Genomic DNA, 22,420 nt, shown 5'->3' with positions numbered 1-22,420 from the left:
TAGAGGGTATCTTTCCTCTTTCCTGCTTCCAGCATTCATATATGTGTTGACTTACTCCATTCAAATTTAAGCTCCTGGAGAGTAAGGAACTGCTTCCATATTTCATTTGTATCCTTCAGTGCTTAGTATAGTGCCTGGTACATAGTATGTGCTTAATAAAGGTAACAACAGCATAAGCAGATTATTTATGATTACATTTTATAAAAAATGTTTCAATCATTTACAGATGCAGAAACAGAAAATCAGGAGTGCAACAGAATTTTGTGAAAACCTTATGCTCAAGTTTCAAGAAAATGAGGGCAGAATCTTGGTTCTATCTAGGAATAAGATTGTGTCAAGCACTTTTAAATCTCAATTTGTTTTTATAGTCAAATTAACCTTCAATTTAGTACCAGTGCCAGAATTTGATATCCAGGAGTATTAGAAAATAAGAGGAAATGCAGAATTTCCATAAAAGAAATATGTAGAAATTATGTAATAATAATAATAATAATAATAATAATAATAATAAGGCTATTTCCTTTACTGAGAAATTTAAATATGGCATCTGATCACCGTATGGAGAAAACCTTGGACTCTTGAAGACCGAGCCAACAGAGCACAAACGTTGATAGATTCTATCAAGCTACAAAGCCTTGTAGTGAGCTGTATTTTCTTTTACCAAATGATCATCCTGGCTAAGTTCAAAGAAATCCATTGACAAAAGTTTGACTGTCAGGTGTTTTTGTTTGGTTTTTTTTGTTTTTAATTTAGCCACTGCGAGTCATGAAACCATCTATTATGATAACAATGGTGGAAATAGAATCTATAGATATGAAATTGCTATACATATGTAAATTATATACTTACTTGGAAAAAAATATTTCTTTAGGCAGAACTTTTCTTTAAACAACTCATAGGAATTTTATTGTTCCCTTCATTTTATAGCAATTTTGAAACTAAGAAAATTGTAATACTTGTAATACAAAGATGGAATTTTAGTTTTGAATCTTCTATTCCTACTTAGAATTAGATAGAATACTCATATTCATGAAAATATCTTCAATTCTTCATTACAAATTAAAATTCTAGTAATAAGTATATCTCTCGAATTACAGAAGGAAAAAAAAACCCTCTCTAATGAGAAAGCACCAGATGTAAGGACTATACAGTTTGTGGAATCTATTGTGAGTCATACGATGTCATTTGATGTGTATCTATGCCTTTCATATTTCAAAAAATAGTTTATACTAGAGTGCCTTCTGAGGTCATATAATCCATTCTTCCACTACACTTAAACCATGGATAACAGATTAGAATCTATTCTATTTTTAGAGCTCTCCATAGTGAAAGATTTCACAACATTCCTCAGAATCATAAACCAATGTTTTAGTACAAGAGTCATCGTTAAGGAAGAGACCTGTGCTTGAACTTGAGTATTTTGCCTCTAGCAATTAGTAGCTGTGTGACTATGGGTAATCATCAAATTTCTGTAAATGGGGGGATAATGGTAATGATTTCAAAGGCTTATTGTGAAGCTGAAATGAGATTATTTGTTTAAAATACTTTGCAAAAATCAAGGCACTGTGTATATCAACTATTATTCCTAACTCCCTTAGATTTTTCTCTAGTTTATATTTTCTTCATGTGTAAAATTATGATTGTACTGCATTTTCATTCACATCTCTTCTTTTCTTTTAGTGAAAAATCAGCTTCAATATGATTTTTCTTATGCTATAGCTAAGGCATATTTTAATTAAATAACTAAATTCAATAAATATTTTAAACACATTTATGTATGGACTAGGCACTGAACATTTTAAATGATTTTCAAAAGAATCATCTTCTTTAAGTAATTTATATTCTTTTAATCACTATCCTTAGTATATGTTATCTTCCTTCTTCACTTTCCAAGACTTAGAGTCATAATCCTAATTACTTTCAGGTTTTTTATTGGTCATATGTTGTGGCTCTACACTGAGCCCTCTCTCTACTCTCTAGTTCTTCATTTAATCATAGAGGATCTGGTTAGTTTTAGCTTAAAAGAAAAAAGTTTCCTTTAAAAAAATCACAGTAATCCCATCAACTAATTCTTAAGAGAGATTGACTCCCATTTAATTTTCATGAAAACACCAGATATAAATTTTAGTCCACTGAATTTCAGGACTGACAAACACATAAATATTGTTTATATAAATTATTTTTCTGAGTGAAATTGCCTTTCAATGGAGGAAGTCAATAAGTACTCAATAAATCAATCACTCAAAAAGCTATTTAATGAGAATGCAATATACAGAGACTAGAAGAGAAACATGTCAAAAGATTATTACCAACCAGGAAATTAAAGGGAAACTAAATACCTATTAAGCCTTTTTGTGTTGTTAGCAATAAAGAGTAAAATTGGGCTAGAGAGCTCCAAGGACATATTCTATTAAAAACTGCCAGCATTTATTTAAAAATAGAAAATAAAAGTGGCAGTCAAAATGGTAGCTTAGTAGCAGCCAAAGCTGAAACCACTTTGCAGTCTTTCCAAATCAATCTTTTAAAAAGTACCTTAAAATAACAAGAATAAAAAACCAACAGCAATATGGAGTGAGAGGGCTCTCCTGCTGGAAACTTGGAAAGTAGGTAGAGAGAGTTGATTTTCACAGGATTTTCATGGGATAAGGTGGAACCAGAAGCAAAACTGCATACAAAGTAGTTCTGGCTGATCACCCCCAACCCCACCTACTGTACCAGGTTCCTAGCTTGGGCATAGGCCAAATTCAGGATATTAATATCCTACCTATACCACCAACAACAGAGCACTCCAGACCCCAGACCCAACATTTGAAGTCCCAGGTCTTGGCAGCAGCCTGAAGTGAGGCCCAGAAGTCCATAGTGCTTGACCCTTTCAAGCCTGACTTGTGGTTAAGCCCTTAGCCCCAGGACAAAAAAACTCTGAATTTTTTCTCATCAGTTTTCAAAACTCCCAGTCCACGGGCAAAAAAAGAAGGCTGGGAAAATTAGCAATTAACAAAACAAACTCTTACCCCTAGAAAATTTCTATGGGGACATAGAGCAAAGCATAGAATCAATAGGGGATGATGAGATACAAGCAATCATATGCAAAACTTCAAAGAAAAATGGGAATTCGTCTCAGGCTCTGGACAGTGAAGGACCAGAAAGCTTAGAACATAATATTTCAGAAGACAAGGGAACTGGATTTAGAAATAAGAATCACCTACCCATCAAAACTGACTATATGTTTTTAGGGGAAAGTATGGTCATTTAATAAACGAGAAGATGTCCAAACATTCTTGAAGAAAAGACTAGACTTAAACGGAAAATTTGATATCCAAATACAAAATTTGAGAGAAGCATAAAAAGGTAAATAAGAAAGAGAAAAAAATTAAGAGTTTCAATAAGATCAAATTGTTTATATACTTCTACGGAAAGATATCTGTAACTCTTAAAATTCTTATCATTATCATAGTAATTAAAAGAAGTGTGTATAGACAGAGGTTGTGGTAGTAAGCTGTTTAGATGACATATAAAAAAATCTAGGAATTAAAAAGTGGATTGCACTAAGAGAAATAAGAAGAAAGAAGTAAAATGGGGTAATTTATATCACAGAAAGGGGTTGTAAGTTTTAAAATTAACATTCAATGCCTCCAAAGTATGATATTTATAAGGATTTTATTAAAAGCGCAGGGAAAGAGTCCCAACTCACCCTGACCATGCTGCCTCCTCTCCAAAAAGCCCTGTCACCATGCCCACAACAACCATATCAAAATAGCCCTCGAAACCCACAACCAATAGGAAAAGGCTTGAGGAATTATGAGTATGGCAAAAGGGAGTTTGTGTAATGTAGTTTAAAGGGGTACAAGATCTTTTTCAACTTTACAGGGTGGAGGAACTATTACAGTGGAGGGGAGGATGTGGGTTGGGAGGGGTAACATTTAAACCTTTCTCTCACTGGAATAGACATAGAGATGGAAAAACAACCAGATTCATTGGGTTATCAAATCCTACAGAGAAGTAGAAGAAGAATAAGAAAGGGGTTGGTGGGGAGCAGAATAATATAAAGGAGGGAGAATTGGAGGGGGTGATTAAAAGACCCTATAGAGAAATAGAAGGGGAATAAAATGGGTAATGGTAGGAAGGAAAGTAATATAAAGGAGGGGGAATGAGAGTGAGTTATTAAAAACAAAACATTGGTGTGGAGGGAAAAAGTGAAAGAAGAAGGGGCAGGATTAAAAGAGGAAATCAAGATAGAGGGGAATACACAGATGGTAATCATAACTGTGAATGTAAATGGAATGAACTCTCCCATAAAACAAAAGTGGATAGCATAATGTAGTGATGGTGAACCTTTTAGTGGTTGCTCTTCCCCCTACCAAATGCCAGGCATGCCTCCCTTACCCCATACAAGGGAGGGAGAAAGTTCTCCCTTTGGACTGCTGGGCAGAGGAGTGGGTGATGTGAAAAAAAATGTTGCCAGGCACAGTGAAAAGGGATAGGGGAGCACTTCCATCTGAATCCCTCTGCCTTTTCAGTAATGAACTCTGGAGGTGGGGGGAAGGGTGCTCTGCATGCCATCTTTGGTGCCCATGCCAAAAATAGATTTGCCATCACTGGCAAAGTGGATTGAAAAACAGAATCTTACCACATGTTGTTTACAAGAAACACAATTTGATACAAGTAGACACACACAGAGTAGAGGTGAAAGGCTGGAGCAGAATCTGTTGGGCTTCAACTGAGACAAAAAAGCATGAGTAGCAATCATGATCTCAGACAAAGCTAAAGCAAAAATATATCTGGTTAAAATAGATAAAGAAGGTAATTACATTTTGATAAAAAAAAAAGGTAGTATAGAAAATGAAGTAGTATCAGTACTTAACATACATGCACTAAATGGCATAGCATCCAGCTTTTTAAGAGAAACTAAAGAAGCTTAAGGAGGAAATAAACAATAAAACTATGCTAGTAGGGAGTCTTAACCTTCCCATATTAGAACTAAATAAATCTAACCAAAAAATAAGAAGTTAAGGAAGTGAATAAATAGAAAATAAGATCTTAGTTAACATACTGAGGTTAATTGTCTAATTAATAAATCTGATTGTGGCAAAGCAACAATTTACCTGATCACAATTATTAGCTAGCAGGTTTATAGGTGGCTACTAACCCTGAAATTTGATGGATAAAAAAAGTCTTATAAATAAAAAATTGCTTTTAATAGGTCTTATGTTAAGTCCATAATTATGAGAGAAAGAGACTAAGATTCTGCGATTGAGATATTTGAATAGAAGAGACAACTCTGGGGAAAAAATTTTTTGGATGTCTTTTCTACAGAAATCACCTAGTCTGGTGTTTACAGAAAGGAGAGAACAGTAGACTATAGTGACTTTAGTTGACTTTCATGCACAGTAATATTGTGAGGAAATATAAGAACATATGTATCAGCTATAAGACTTCAATGGATCTGTGACTTAGTGATATGGACATTACTCCTGAAGATATGGATTTCGGCCCACCAATGCTTAGTCATGCTGAATGGATATCAACAAACTTGGAGGGAGGAAAGAGTGCTAGGAATACATGTTATTTTAACTTGTAGTTCACTCTTTACACTGTTCATTGTAGATGCTATTCATCTGTGACTGGGGAGAGTCATGTGTCAAGGAGAATAATATAGAAAATTTAGGAAGCTTGAATTTAAAAAAAATACTAGAATATCTTTCCCCAAGAGATGACAATATGAAAAATAGATCTTATTATACATTTGCCAGTGGTTTATTATATGACCATCTTGTAGAGAAGCAAAGTACCTCAGGTCTTCTTCCCCACACCCTGCCCCATTCAACTCTAGCCAAAAAGACAAGAATAGAATTTGGATATTTGTAGACTATCTGCACCATGGAGCACAATGCCATCTATATAGTTTGGAATAATAAATTAGTTTAAATAATAAGATCTAAATTGTCTCCTTTCCTCCCTGCTCCTTGAGATGGTAAGTAATTTGATCTTGGTGATTGATATATATATATATATATATATACATATATATATATATATATATGTGTATATATATATATATATATCATGCAAAACCACAATTCCATATTGGCTAGTGTTATAAGAGAATACTCAGATAAAACAAATAACCCAAAATGAAGCCATAAAAATACTAATGTGGAAAATACTATGCTTTGATCTACATTCTGATATAAACAGTTCTTTCTCTGGAGGTAGATAGTGATCCTTCTCATAAGTTCTTCAGAACTGGCCTGGATCATTGTATTGCTGAGAGTAGCTAAGTCTTTCATTTTACATTGATCATTGTATAATATTGCTATTACTGTACAATGTTCTCCTGGTTTTCCTTATTTCATTTTGCATCAGTTCATATAGATCTTTCCAGATTTTTTCTGAAATCATCCTGCTCTTCCTTTCTTATAGCTCAATAATATTGCATCACTATCATATACCACAATTTGTTCACCCATTCTCCAGTTGATAGACATCTCTTCAATTTCCAATTCTTTGCCATCACAAGAAGAGCTACTATAAATATTTTTGTACAAGTGAGTCCTTTCCCCCTTTTTATGATCTCTTTGGGATATCGACTTTGTGGTGGTATTATAGCATCAAAGGATATGAATAGTTTTATAGCCCTCTGGGCATAGTTCCAAATTATTAATTATTCCCAGGATTTCTAGGAGTCTACTCATTTGAAAAAGAGAATAACAACATCAATTGAAAATTATTTCCATACTCAGTGCCAGAAAAGGCATAGGAAAGATCTCAGGCACTAACCATAGAAATCCTGAAGCTCAGAGAAGGCTACAATAAATTTTAAAATTTCTTCATCAGATGTATGAATTGAAGCAGAGGCTAAACAAAGCCAGATTATTTTTCCATTTTAGACCAAAGATAGCCCATCTCTTTAATGAATATTAATGCAAAAAATTTTAATGAAATACTAGCATGGAGATAATAGGAATATTTCACAAGGACAATACACTATGACCAGTTGAATTTTATATCACAAATGCAAGGATGATTCAACATTAGGAAAAGCAACAGTATAATTGACTATATCAATAACAAAACCAACACAAACTTAATATTATCTTAATAGATACAGGAAAAGTTTTTGAAAAAAATCAATATCTATTTCTATTAAAAAATCTTTATCTCTATTCACAGATTATTTAACTAAAATTAATTGGAACTATCAATAATTTTAGCAAAGAGCAGCATATGAAGTAAAACCACAGAAATCATCAACATTTCTATATATTATTGACAATGTCCTGCAAAGAGAGATGATAAGATACAACCTATTTTAATTAACCAGATAGGATAAAATGTATAGGAATATATCTTCCAAAGCAATCCATGAACTATATAAACTTAATTATAAAGTATTTTTATGTAAATGAAATCAGATTTAAATAATTGGAGAAATATCCATCATTCTTGGGTGGACAGAGCCAACTGAATTAAAATGGCAATCCTACCTAAACTAATCTACTCATTCAATGCTAGCTCAATTAAATTACTAAAAAAATTATTTTATCGGCCTAGAAAAAAATAATAACAAAATTAATTTTGAAAAAACAAAATGTTAAGAATATCAAAAGACATAATAAAAAAAAGGTAAGTAAGGAAGTCTAACAGTACCAGATTTCAAACTATATTATAAAACAGTAATTATCAAAACAATCAGTTACTGGCTAAGAAATAGAAAAGTAGATCAATGGAACTGAATAAACATACAATAAACAATGTCAATAGATTATAGTAACATTGTGTTTGACAAAGGTAAATTTCTAAGTTTGGAGGAATATAATTCAATATTTTGGTAAAAATTGTTGGGAAAACTGGAAAAGTTTTGTAGAAAATACATATAGACCAATCAATGTCTTATACCACTAACCAAGATATGATAAAATAGAATACATTACCTAGGTATAAAAGGAGTTAATATAAACAAATCAGAATAGAGATCATGTTACTTATCAGATTTATGGATAGGAGAAAAATGTATGAATAAACAAGAGACAAAGAATTGTGAAATGTAAAATAGATAATTTGAATACATTACATTGAAAAGCTTTTGTACAAAACTAATGTAGCCAAGGAAATGTAGCCAGTTTCTCAATAGAGGTTTTGTCTCTAAAATATTAGTTAATTTTTTCAAATATGGAAAGAATATTAGCCATTCCCCGAATCATAAATGGTCAAAAGTTATGAACAGACAATTTTTGATTGAATAAATCAAAGCTATACTATATAAATATACTCTACCAGTGGTCCCCAAACTTTTTTGGCTTACTGCCCCCTTTCCAGAAAAAATATTACTTAGCCCCCTGGAAATTAATATTTTTTAAAATTTTAATAGCAATTAATAGGAAAGATAAATGCACCTGTGGCCATCACTACTCCCGTGGATCGCTGCAGCACCCAAGAGGGGGCAGTAGCGCCCACTTTGGGAATCACTGCTCTAGACCATTATTGATTAGAGAAATGCAATTCCAAAGAACTCTGAGGTATCATCTCAAATCTATCAGATTGCAAAAATGATAAAGGGACAAAATGACAAATCTTAGAGGGGATGTTAGAAAGTTGGCACACTAACACATTGTTGGTGTAACTCTGAACTAGTCTGACCATTTTAGAGAACAATCTGGAATTATACTCATAGAGTTATAAAGCTGTATACCTTTTGACCCAATAAATACACAATTAGGTTTATTTCCTAAGGTGATTGAGGAAAAATGCAAAGACACTATATATCTTAAAATATTTATAGATGCTCTTTTGTTGTAGGAAAGAATTGGAATTGAAGGGATGTCCATCAACTGGAGAATGGCTGAACAAGTTGTTCAGTCACATGATTGTAATGGAATACTATTGTGCTATAAGAAATGATAAATAAAATGATCATAAAAAACTAGAAAGACTTATATGAAATGATGCAAATTGAAGTGAACAGAACCAAGAGAATGTTGTTCACAATAATGACAATAATGTATGATGATCCACTCTGAATGAATTAACTATTATCAAAAAGGCAAAGATCCAGGATAACTCCAAGAGACTCATAACCAAAAGAAAAAAAGGGTATCCATTGCCATAGAAGGAACAGATGGAGTCTGAATGCAAATTGAAACATCATTCTTCATTTTTATTTCCCCATGAATTTTTCTCTAGCGTAAGTAATATATGTCCTCTTTTACAACATGATTAGCAGGAAATATATATTACATGATAATAAATATGCAACCTATATTATATTACCTGCCTTTTGGGGGAGTGGGAAGTGTAGGAGGGAGAAGAAAAAAGAAGGAGACTTAGACTTTTTTGGAAATAGCAAATGTGAGAATTTGTTCCTTTTATTTAAGCATATTATAATTTATCATATATTTATAACAAACCATATAAAATATATTATTGTTATGTTACATATTATGTTATATATTAAAAATACAAATAAATGGCAGCAGAAATAACTCGAGAACATTGGAATAAATGGAACATTCCTCAAATGATAACATCTACCTAAAACAACCAGCCAACATTTTCTGCAATGAGGGTAAACTAGAAGCCTCCCAAGTAAGCTCAGTAGTGAAGCAAAGATGCACATTATTATGACTAATTTTTAATTTTGTACCCAAAATGCTAGATATAGCAGTGAGAAAAAGAAATCGAAGGAAGTAGAATGGACAATGAGGAAATGTAGCTATTCATAGATGATATGGTATACTTAGAGAATCCTAAAGAATCAATGAAAAAAACTTATTGAAACTATTTAACAACTTTAACAAAGTTGCAGGACATGAAATAAATTCACTTAAATCATCAGCATTTCTTTATACTACTAATAAAGCCCAACAGCAAGAGATAGAAAGAGAAATCCCACTTAAAATAACTGTAGACAATATAAAATACCTTGGAGTCCAACTACTAAGACAAACCCAGGAACTATATGATCACAATTACAATACATTTTGTTATGGATAAAAGGGGGTACACTAGAGTTGGGGGGGGTGATCTCCTTCCCTTGCTGAGTGATGGAGGGGTAAAAGGTGGTTGAGGTGATAGGAGAGGAATGAAAGGGATGGCTGGGTTTAGGGAGGAATGGATAAAGAGGTATTTGGACAGTAAGGGTACAGGCAAGGTATTCAGGAGAGGCAGTTGACACAGCCCAGACACTCAGGCTAGAGACAGAGGACACTGGGGGAAAATAGGAAGAACCCTTCCAGGCAGGAAAGGTACTTTTATAGACACAAGGAATAGGACCAGTCAGAAGTGGTTTGAATCTGACTTGAGGGCTTTCTTGTCAGTTTCTCAAGTCCTCAAAGGAGGAATCACAAGGCTCCTCCCTGTCAGTGAAATTGAAGGGATTCAGGAGGAAGCTTTGGGTGACTACTTCCTCCCAAGATGGATGCCTCCAGTTTCCCTTAAGAAATAAAAGAGAATTATTCCTCCCCTTCACCTTTGCCTAGTTTCTTCAACACAAAGGTTCTCCAGAGGGTCTAATTAGGTAACCAAGGGTTTATTAATGTTTCAAGGTGGTCTGGAAGGAGAGAGGGGATTGGGGTGTCTGACAACTGCTAGGAAGAAACTCAAGATGGGAAGGGTCTCAGGAATGGGTTAGACTGAGAGAGAACCTGCTCTCTCAGCTGAGGAAGATTTGGCTGCTTTTAAGGTAGAGGGTATACTAAAGGGATAGTTTGAATTCAAGGATGTCCTACTTGCCTATTTGGGGAAAACTAAACTCACAAAGTCTTTACACTAAAAACCCAAAAGCCACCCTGCCTCACAGAGCCCTGGGAAAACAGGCACAGAAAACAGGAAATAATATGGAGAAGGTCAGGGAGAGGTCCAGAGAAGTTAGCTAGGTTCAAATTATCCAAAGACGAGGCACAGACTAAAGCAAACCGAAAGTCAAAATAGAGCTCTGGTTGATCCTTCCCCTCTGTTCAAGCATCAGGGACCAACAGAACTTTCTCAGAATTCTAAGGCTCAACTGCCAGAAGTTTTCAGTTGGCCCCCTGCAAGAGCAAAAATCCCCCTTGCAACTTTTGCATTACAAACCCAGGAAGTATATGATCACAATTACAATATACTTTTAACACAAAGGGTTAAAGTCAGGTCTAAATAATTGTTCCTGGGTTGTCTGAGTCAAAATAATAAAAATGGCAATTCTACCTGAATTCTTCTTCAGTGCCATGCCAATCAAACTACCCAAAAATTATTTTGCGGAGCTATAAAAAATAATAAAATTCACCTAGAAGAACAAAAGGCCAAGGATATCAAGATAATTAATTTTTTAAAATATGAAGGAAAATTACATAGATGTACCATATTTCAAATTGTAATATAAAGCAGCAACCATCAAAAGTCTTATACTGGGGGGCAGCTGGGTAGCTCAGTGGATTGAGAGTCAGTCCTAGAGACGAGAGGTCCTAGGTTCAAATCCGGCCTTAGACACTTCCTAGCTGTGTGACCGTGGGCAAATCACTTGACCCCCATTGCCCACTCTTACCACTCTTCCACCTAGGAGCTAATGCACAGAAATTAAGGGTTAAAATTTAAAAAAAAAAGTCTTATACTGGCTAATAGAGTAGTGGATCAATGGAATAGATTAGGCACTCAATACACTGTAGTAAATGATCATAGTAACCTAGAACTCTATTTACATTACCACTTAATTACCTCTATCATTAATTACCACAAATCCAAGAAATTTTTTAAAATCTACTGTGGATAGATATTTATGCTTTAAGAATGGGTGACATACTTTCATATTCAGAAAGTTATGATTTTATTCTTAAATTCAATGTTTTGATTGTGCTTTTGTGGTATTTTTTTCAGTATGTGCACTAAAACACATCACAGACCCTTTATAACTTAGTGCATAATCTTCCACAGTTCCTGATTCAAAAAAAGGAAAAAAACATCATCACCCTGAAGCTAAGAGGGATTAAGCATCTCTAGACAACTTAGTTAATAGTTCATCTCCTATAATTTTTCCCTATTCTAAATCTTAAAACCTTCTCTCCTCATTTACTTCAGTCTTTAATAAAATGGTCCTTCTAACCCATCAAGACCAACCTCTCATCCTGAATACAAGCTCTCCCTTCTCCCTTCTTTCCCTACAGTCTACAAATATACCCAAGGGTTTCAGTTTAAAAAGCTTCTTTTGAGTTTACCATCCAATCAAGTTATCTTTTATCTCTCTTCCCTTCCTCATCTAAACTTCTAGGGGGGAAAAATTCCTGCCTTAATTCCATTTTCTCTTTTTTGTTTTTTGGCCTTATCACTCAAATGACCCTCTACTCTTGAAAGTCTTTAATGATCTCCTAATGACAAATCTTAGAATCCTTTTTGATGTCTCTGCTTTATTTGACAGGATTAATCACCCTCCTCCTCTGGATAATTTTCCTCTGTCAGTTTTTAAAACACTGCTCAATCTTATTTCTGCTCCTACTTATCCTTCCCCAACCTGATCTACCTATTACTTTTCTGTCCTCCTTTTAAGAAACATCATCTGTGCCCTGTCTCTTAACTGTGAATCTTTCTCATGTCCTTTTTTCTTATACCCTTATATTCTCTTTCCTAGTGACTCTATCAGGTGCCATGAATTGAATTATCTTCTCTACGCACATGACTACCACATATGTATATCCTGATCTAGTTAATATTCTATTGATTTTTGGGGGGCGAGGGGGAGTTGGTTTTCTTTTAAGATTGATTCATATATCCCATAACTCAGCTATGTATCCCAGGGTGATTCTACTGTTAGTCACCACCCTCCTCAGTCCATCCTGCACCTCCCAACTAAAATGAAGATCTAATTCACTCTTTTGCTCAAGAAGCTATGTTGGCAGGAGCAGCTGGGTGGCTCAGTAAATTGAGAGCCCAACCCAGAGATGGGAGGTCCTGGGTTCAAATTTGACCTCATACACTTCTAATCTGTGTGGCAAATAACTCAACCCCCATTTCCTAGCCCTTACTGTTCTTCTGCCTTGGAATCAATATGCAGTATTGATTCTAAGACTGAAAGTAAGAGTTGTTTGTTTGTTTTTTTTTAAGAAACTATGCTAGTTCTCTTTTGCCTCTGAAGTAAAATAGAAATTTTACATTTATATTCCCTTTCAATTTGAGAGGCAGTTTATTATGGTGGAAAGAATGTGGAATAGAGATTTCAATTCAAATCTCCACTCTGCTAGGCATAACATTTGTGATCTCAGACATGTGACTCAAACTCCCTGGGCTTCAGCTTCCTTATCTTTAAGTGAGGGGGATAAGCTGGAAGGTTTCTTCTAACTCTACATCTGTGATTTTTATGATTTGCCTTTACAAGTTTATGAAATATCACTAGCCATTAAATAGTTGGCATTTCAGTCAAAATGGCTTACTTCCTGTCCCTCATACACAATAATCCTTCTCTCATCTCTGTCTCCCAACAATGGAATGTATTCTCACCTGAATTCCTGCTCTTAGGACTCCTTGCTCTCCTTGAAGCTTAGTTCTAAGAAGGTACATGATATCATGAATATATCCTCTCTATTGTTTTTGCTATTGTTGTTTCAGTCATTTCTGACCTTTTGTTGACTCCATTTGGAGTTTTCTTGGCAAAGATCCTGGAGTAGTTTGTCATTCCATTTTCCAGCTCATTTTACATATGAGGAAACTGAGGAAAACAGGATGAAGTAGCTTGCCCAGAATAAAAAAAAATGGTATTTAAGGCTGTATTTGAACTCAGATCTTCTGGACTTCAGGCCCAGTGTTCTATCCATCTAGATGCCCATTCTCACCATTATCTAATACTTAATTTGTGTACATTTATTGAATTAAATATTCATATCCTGTTTCCACATTTAGAAAATAAATTTGCCACAAGAAATGACAAGATTATCACAAAAATCTGGAAATACTTATATGAAGTGATACAAAATAAAGTGAACGGAACCAAGAAAATGTTGTACACAGTAACAATAATGTATGATGATTCACGATGAATGACTTAACTATTATCAAAAAGACAAGAATCCTGGATAATTCCCAGAGACTCATTACAGCCAAAGAAAGAACAAAGTCCAAATGCAGATTGAAACTTACTAGTCTTCATTTTATTTCCTCCATAAAGTTTCCTCTAGTAAGCAATATGGTTCTTCTTTCATAACATGACAAAAACTGAAATATGTATTATATGTAATATATGTAACCTATATCATATTACTGGCCTTCTTAGGGAGGGGATAGGAGTTAGAGGCAGAAAAAGAATATGGGTTGCAAGATGTCATAAAACAAATATTTAAAAATCATATTGACATGTAATATGGAAAAAATTAAAATGTATTATAATAAAATATATAAATTTGAGAGGAGGAACTGTTTGATTTTTTTCTTTCTGTATTCATTGCCTTGAAGAGCCACTAGTACACATAATGCCTATGATTCTATAGGCTGGTGATGGCAAACCTATGACATGCATTTCAGCACTGACACACTTAGCCATTTTCGATGACACGGTCACATGCCAAGGATGAGACATTTGCTGTAGTGTAGGGTAGACATTCTGTGCACTATAGTTGACAATTCTACTTATATTAATTTACCTATTTTGGTTTATTAAATACAGTTATATATTACAATTATGCATTTTTGTTGTTTAAACTATAAATATCATGAAATTCTGTTTTTTTTTTCTCGAAGTGACATACCACCTGAGTTATGCTTGGTTTTTTGGTGAATTTTGACACACCAAGCTCAAAATGTTGCCCATCACTGCCATGGGCACTAAATAAATATTGGTAGATTGATTTGTCAACATTTTTGTTGAGTTACCTTGATCTTTAGCATTAAGTATCATTTTCCATTTCTTTTAGGCTGAGTATCCTATAATCCTTAATTAATTAAACCAGCACCAATTATCATTGATTATATTGTTTAATGACTTTTTTACTGAATTGTTGCATGATTTATCCTGTTACCATCCAAATTAAACATATTATGAAATATAGAATAAACTGTCTTTGTTTATGAATTAAACTTTTGGGTCATCCTGTTTATACTAGTTTAGTTGTTTGTTTTTTAAATTTGCAACAAAATCTCTCATCTCATGTGAAAAGCTCTCTTCTCAATCACTTAAAATCCATTTAATTATCATGTTTGCTTTTTGTATTTTGTGAAAAAATTAGATTTGTTTTATTTTGACTGCTTCCTATTGATTTATCCAAAAGTTGATGTTAGGTTTTTATGTGCTGAATCTTAAAGTGTTAAATACTAACAGTACTTACTACAAGAAGGACATGATTTTAGCTCCTACATTAAATATTTAGGGGAATGTGTGAATTGGGTTTTACTTTTGTGTGGTGGCTCTTTTAGTGTCACTAAACCAGTAGGGTAACTACTTAGTTATGAATCACATAACTTTTAGTTTCTCCACTTTGTGTTTTCTGTTCCCTTTTCCTGGTATTTTCCCCTGTTGTATGCTATTCCTTCTCCCCCCCCACCCCCACCTGTTTTTTAACCTTCTATGTTTGTAATTTCATCTTCCTTGGAGTGATTCTGAGAAGACAGGGAATAAATAGAATATACTGATGCCACTGAGGAGTAAACCATCTGATTAACTTCCTTAAACCTCTGGGAAAGTTCCAGAAAAATGCAAAAGATACAAAGTGTGTGATTCTTGCCTTTATAATTATAGTATCCTTGCAACTTTGAAGGCATCTTTAAAATTGCAGCCAGCTAACAACTCTTGGATAGTTCATAGATGTTTGCTTTTTCTTTTTAGTGTCAAATGAATAGTGCATTTCGTTGGAATACTCAAAGACAAGGTTGGGGAGAATGTACCAAAGAAGAATTCATGTGGGAAAAGACTTGGAAATTTGAGGTTGTTGTGAACTAGTAAGATGAGTAAGCTATAAGCTAAGTGTCTAGTTCACTAGAAGACTTTAGTCAGATCACATCGGGAGAACTGTGTCAAGCTCTGAATAGCATGTTTTTGAAGGATGATGTTTATCTGCAGAAAGTCTAGAAAAAGAGGACAAGGAACTTAAAACCATAGCATATGAAGATAGGAAGAAGAAAATGGAGAGTGTTAGCCTGTAAAAGATAAGAATCATGGAGCAATAAACCTCTGTCTTTAAATTTCATAGAGTTATTGTGTGGCAGGGTGATTGATTTTGTATGTCCCTAGAGGGCAGAATTAGGAACAATGGATGAAAATTCTAGGGAAATAGATTTTAACTGAATGGGGCAGGGGAGTACATTCTTAACAACAAACAAATATCCATATTAGAATAGTCTGCTTTCTAAGACAGTGAATTTCCCATCAGTAGTAGAAATAGAATGATTCAGGCAGGGGTTTCCCTAGAAACTCTAGGGACTATTATAAAATTTTATGAGTCTATGTTAATGAAAAACTGTCAGCTAAATGTTTCATTTTTTTGCTTTTCAGTTTATTTATTTGTTTTTAAAGTTCCCATCCTCCCACACTCTCCTTGCACTAGAGTAGGCATCATTTCACCAAAAAATTATTTTTATATTTATATATTTGCCATATGAACAAGTCATTCCTCAAAGAATATTTCTGAAGCTGTATGTAATGTTCCCTTGGTTCTGTTTATTTTTACTCTTCATAATTTCATGTAAATCTTTCCAAATGTTTCTAAAATTAACCTGGGCACAGTAGTATTCCATCACGATTATATGCCATAGCTAGGCTAGCCATTGCCTACTGAAGGGCACCCCCTCAGTTTCCAGTTCTTTATCAACACAAAGATTGCTGCTATAAATATTTTAGAACAAAAAAGTTCCTTTCCTTTTTCCTGATCACTGATGAGAGTGGAATTGTTGGGTCAAAAGATATAAAGTTTTATAATTCTTTGGGTTTAATTCCAGATTGTTCTCCAAAATGTTTAGATCAGTTCACAGTTACACCAATAGCATATTAGTGTTCTCATTTTCCCACATCTCCACTATTTGCCCTTGTATCATTTTAGCTAATCCATAGAATATAAGATAATATCTCAGTTATTTTTATTTTCATTTCTCTAATTAATAATTCTTTATAGCATTTTTCATATAATTATATATAGCTTTGATTTTTTTCATTCCAAATATCTTTTTATCTTTTGACCATTTCTCAACTAGGGAATGGCTCATATTTTTATGTATTTGACAACATTCTCTATTTTTTTTAGATATGATACTTCTATCCAAGAAACTGTCTATAAATTTTCCCCAAAATTATTGCTTTTCTTCTAATTCTGGCTACATTAGTTTTATTTGTTAAAAAAAACTTTTTAATTGAATATATTCAAACTATTCATTTTACATCTCACAAGGCTTTCTCTCTCTTGTTTATTCATAGATTCTTCTTCTAGCCATAAATAAGAGGTATTATGTCCTCTGTTCTTTTAACTTATTTACATCTTCCTTTATGCTTAGGTCATGTATCCATTTTGATTTTATCTTAGTAAATGGTGTAAAATATTGCTTTTTATCTAGTTTCTGCCATATCGTTTTCCAGTTTTCCAAACAATTTTCCCCAAAGAGTAAATTCTTATTCCAAAAGTCTGAAACATAAGATGAAGAAAAGAACTACAAGAGAATGTGAAAGTCCCAAAGGTGAAACTAGATAGCTTGAGTTTTCAGTGAACTAGGTCTGCACAGTTTCATGTTTCCATCTTTGGGGAAGAAAAAAGAACTACTTTGCAGATGTGTCATAAGGTATATAATTACTTTACCTTAATGCACAGGTTTCAGGAGTAAATAGCTTACTAAAATATTTTGAGTTCATAAAAATGGGTCCAGAAAAAAATGATTATGGAAAGCTAGGCACTGTGATTGCCAATAGTGGCACAGATATAGATTTGTCCTTCCCAAACATTCCTTATTCATAAGAATGTCAGAAATATAATACCACCTTACATTAGCAGTCTACTATACTATTTAGAAAGCACTTTTACATATATTACTATTATTTTATTTAATAAAATTACATTTTAAACTTTTTTTTCAAATTTTGATTTCCAAATTCTTTTTCCCTCTAGCCCCTCCTCCACCCATTGAGAAGGCAAGCAATATGATATCAATTATACATGTGAGATCATGCAATAAATTTCCATAGGAGATATGTTGTGAAAACAAGAAAACATTAAATGGAAAAAATATACTTCAATTTTCACTCAGAGTTCATCAATTCTCTCTGTGGAGGTGGCAGTAATTTTCATCTTGAGTCCTTCAGCTTTGTCTTAGATCATTGTATTGATAAGAGAAGCCAAGTTTTCATAGTTGATTATCATTGTAATATTCCTGTTACAATGCATAATGATATCTAGTTCTCATCCATTCATTATCACTTCATATGAATCTTCTCAAGTTTTTTCTGAAACTGTCCTCATCATTTCTTATAGTACAGAAGTATTCCATAACAATCATATACCACAACATGTTCAGCCATTCCCCCAGTGATTGGGATCCCACCAGTTTCCAATTATTTGTCACCATTAAAAAAATCTATTATGGGGGCAGCTGGGTAGCTTAGTGGATTGAGAGTCAGACCTAGAGACGGGAGGTCCTAGGTTCAAACCTGGCCTCAGACACTTCCCAGCTGTGTGACCCTGGGCAAGTCACTTGACCCCCATTGCCCACCCTTACCATTTTTCCACCTAGAAGCCAACACACAAAAGTTAAGGGTTTAAAAAAAATCTATTATAAATATATGTGTATATATGTATTTTTCCTTTTAATTTGATTTTTTGGGGACACAGACCTTGTAGTGGTATTTCTGAGATTAAAAGTATACATAATTTTATAGCCCTTTGAGTATAATTCTCCAGAATAGTTGGGACAATTCACAACTCCACCTGCAGTACATTAATTTCCTTATTTTCCCACATCCCCTCTACTATTATATCATTTCTGATAGGTATGAGATCATCCTTCACATTTGTTTTAAATTGCATCTCTCTCATTAATAGCAATTTGGTGCATGTTTTCTTATGTAATGAAGATAGTAGACCCATAGTAGATAGTAGTGTATCTTTTACAAATTGCCTTCAGATATGATCAACTGTCTTTGGTGTCTGGATGTCTCTAAGGCCTAATACTTTTCCACCGATTCAATCAATTTGTCCAAGAAATTACTGGGGTGTTCTTCTTCCCCCCATCTAAGTTTTTCCAACTTGGACCACGAATTTGGGCATTTTACAAGCAGATACATTGCTTCTAGCAAATCTGTCCTGCATTGCAACAGGTACCTCATGTTAGCATGTGAAATGACTCTAGATCCTGATGCACGGTTGGTCATGATGTTAAATTAGGATTGGTCTGTGTTTCATTCAAAAATTTTTCCTTTTCTAAGGGTGAATAGAATTCTCCAAGTAAAAACTCTGTCAGTAAATCTGGGATTGAAAAGAGTGAAAGCCCTTTTCATTTCCTTGATCGTCTTGAAAGGACTGAGGTAGAATTTTGGAAAATGACACGGGAGAACTTCTAAATTGTTAGGGGTAAAGGTTTTGTATGATTTCACGTGTAAAATCCCTCCCTCTGGCTGCAAAACTGTCCTGTCTACTATTGGAAGTCAGGAGACAGTGGTCTCAGTCTCTGTGGCCTTGTCCTCAGTTGACCTATTGATTGCCTTTGCACCTGTACCCATCTGCTTGGACTTGATGATCTCCAATTGGAGGATAGTGTGATCATCCAATTCTTTGCTCTCTCTTATTTGTTTTACCACTTGGACCAATAGCCTAATTTGATCTAATACATCTTGGGTTATGTTTCGTTTGGATTATTAGCAGCACTAGTTGAATTGGTTTTAAACAGCAACCATAAATGCCCACAGACTTTTCTGAACACTTTTAAACCCTGGAAGAAAGCAAATATAATAGCAGCTGACATAAGTATAAAACAAGTAAATTCGGCTAGTCACTGAACACCAAAAATAATAATAATCATATAGTTGTAACATTTTTAGAATGAACTGAGGGATCTTATGGAACCAAAATTCAAAGGCTTCTTGAGGCCCCATCCAGAGTAGCAAAGAGAAGCTACTAACTATAAAAGCCATCCTAGCTACAGATATGTTAAAGATGGTAATTGTAGGTTTTTGCCTAAAACTGAACTCTCCAAAACTGTAATGAATATAGTAGACCTGCAAATGATGATATTAGTTATAATAACTGTAAGACTGTCTGGAAGATGATATGGGCCAGTCTCTGGGCTGTGGACTTGAGATACTGAATATAAAAGTATCTACTACCCTGTATCCAGTCTAGGAGAGGGATAGGAATAATTCAATTGGTGAACATAGGAATCAGACAGGAAGGGAGATATGGCACTGCCTGTTTAACTGTAAAGGAGTTTACTCTGGCTGCAGCACTTAGAATGTTCAAGCAGTTGTCCCTATTAGACTTTAGATGAAGGTAAGCAAACAACTAGTTCTTGGATTAAAGCTAAGGGTTTATTGATAATCAAGTTTAGGTAAAGGGGATTGGAGAAAGGTTTAGGTAAAACTAAAAAACTAACTAACTGCTACCTTCTTAAATCTAAGTTTAATATGTTGAAAGACTTCCTGGTATGCTCTTCAGATGACCCAAGGGACCAGCCCTGGGTCAGAAAATAAAGTGGTATCTTTTGTTGATAAATAAACTAATCTTTTGGTAAAGGAATAGTTGGTGAATCAGATTATATTGCTATTTGGCCTGCAGTGATACTTTGATCCTACCTAGCCTAAGAAACTAATTCCCTCATTCCCACTTCCTTCACCCTGGGTCCCAGAAATCCCAAGAAGTAGAAGGACAAATGAGAAGAGAACCCCAGCCAGGGGTCTGCAAGCTCTTTATATAGGCTGGCTCATGCCAAGTCCTATATTCTAACGAGGGCAAACTGCCAACTTGCCCCATGAAAATATGGCAGTATGATTTTCTATACTACACTTATGACTATAGATAGCTTTGAGTTCTTCTCAAAACTGCCTGTTCATATCCTTTGACCATTTATCATTTGGGGAATGGTTCTTATTTTTATAAAATTAGCTCATTTCCCTATATATTTGGTAAATGAGGCCTTATCAGAGAAACTTGCTGTAAATTCTTTCCCAAGTTGTCTACTTCTTAATTAGTAACTGTGGCTTATTACTTAGTCAAAAGAATTGGAGTTCCAATCTAGAAATGTTCCTTTGCTCTAATGTCAACTACTCAAAGGTTTCTAATTATAATGAAGATTCTACTTTGTGTCATTTCCTTTTGTTCCTTCAGAACAAGTTTCTGTTATTGAGAAAGGGAAAACTTTAGGGAATTTTAAATTGTAAGGACAATAAAGCATGAAGTATAATGATTCTCTTCATTAGTATTCAAAAGAAGAATTTGTATCTCTCAGGTGATTCATTAGAAAAGCAGCTGAAAATGGATTACTGTAAGAACAAACTGCTAATTCTAGATGGACTCAGTATGAGTCAAGTTACCTTTGGAAGTTGTTTCCTTTAGTTCTTCTAATTGGCCAAAAAAAGAATCATCCCTACTGCAGTGCAGTCTGGGTCCAAGCAGCTATCACCTGTAAATAATCAGAGTCACAGAACATCTTAAGATATTTCTGTCTAGCATGAACGATGACTCAGGGTTCACCTGACTAGTGTATTATTTTGTCATTAATCAAGGTACTGGGGCTTCCTGAATGGAGTAAGAATGTGGTAATGCTGATAACCCTGTTTTGCCTCGTTCCTCATATCATTTTTTGAACAGGTATACTACCTGACTTGCCTAATGATTTTTTTCAAATGATCATTCATGAAAGCGAATTGTGGGAAGCCAATAAGAGACTAGATAAAAATCTGAGACTCTTCTTTTGACCCCTTTTGTGATCCTTGTAATTTCTTCTTGAAAATATTATGACCTTATTGAAAAGCTTTAAGTTCCTATCAAACCTGAATTTAAAGAGTTAACACTGTTAACACAGCAAGGAATGCTGCTACCTGTTATAGCCAAGGCCAAGATCCTCCCCAACTTGGCTTTCTGATAAGAACCTAGACAAAATTCAGCCTTGGCCTTGGTCTATTCTGAAGCCAATGTTTTGTGTTTTGATGTGACATAATTTGTAACTTCTGCGCATCTGCAAAGTTTCAGGGGGGGAGGGGTTCTTTTGTGTGAAATGAGTCTTGAAATTTATATAATAAACTCCATGCTCCTGGAGCCAGAGCTGGAAGCATGAAGTAAAAGACATTTCCCTTGTCCTGTCCTTATTTCCTTATCAACTAAACTGTCCTTATCAGAGATGATAAAGAGATCTCCACAGGGAATAACTCTTAAAAATCTCCCCATTTCTTTTGAACTCACACATTTGATAGCTTTGATTATTTTCAATACCCCCATGTGTCCCAATGATCATACCTTATAACTTAATAATAATAATAATATCTATAACATCATAGAATTAA

Source organism: Gracilinanus agilis, chromosome 6 (assembly GCF_016433145.1).
Source record: "Gracilinanus agilis isolate LMUSP501 chromosome 6, AgileGrace, whole genome shotgun sequence".
Taxonomy (NCBI): domain Eukaryota; kingdom Metazoa; phylum Chordata; class Mammalia; order Didelphimorphia; family Didelphidae; genus Gracilinanus; species Gracilinanus agilis.
Note: the sequence above shows the minus strand (reverse complement) of the source record.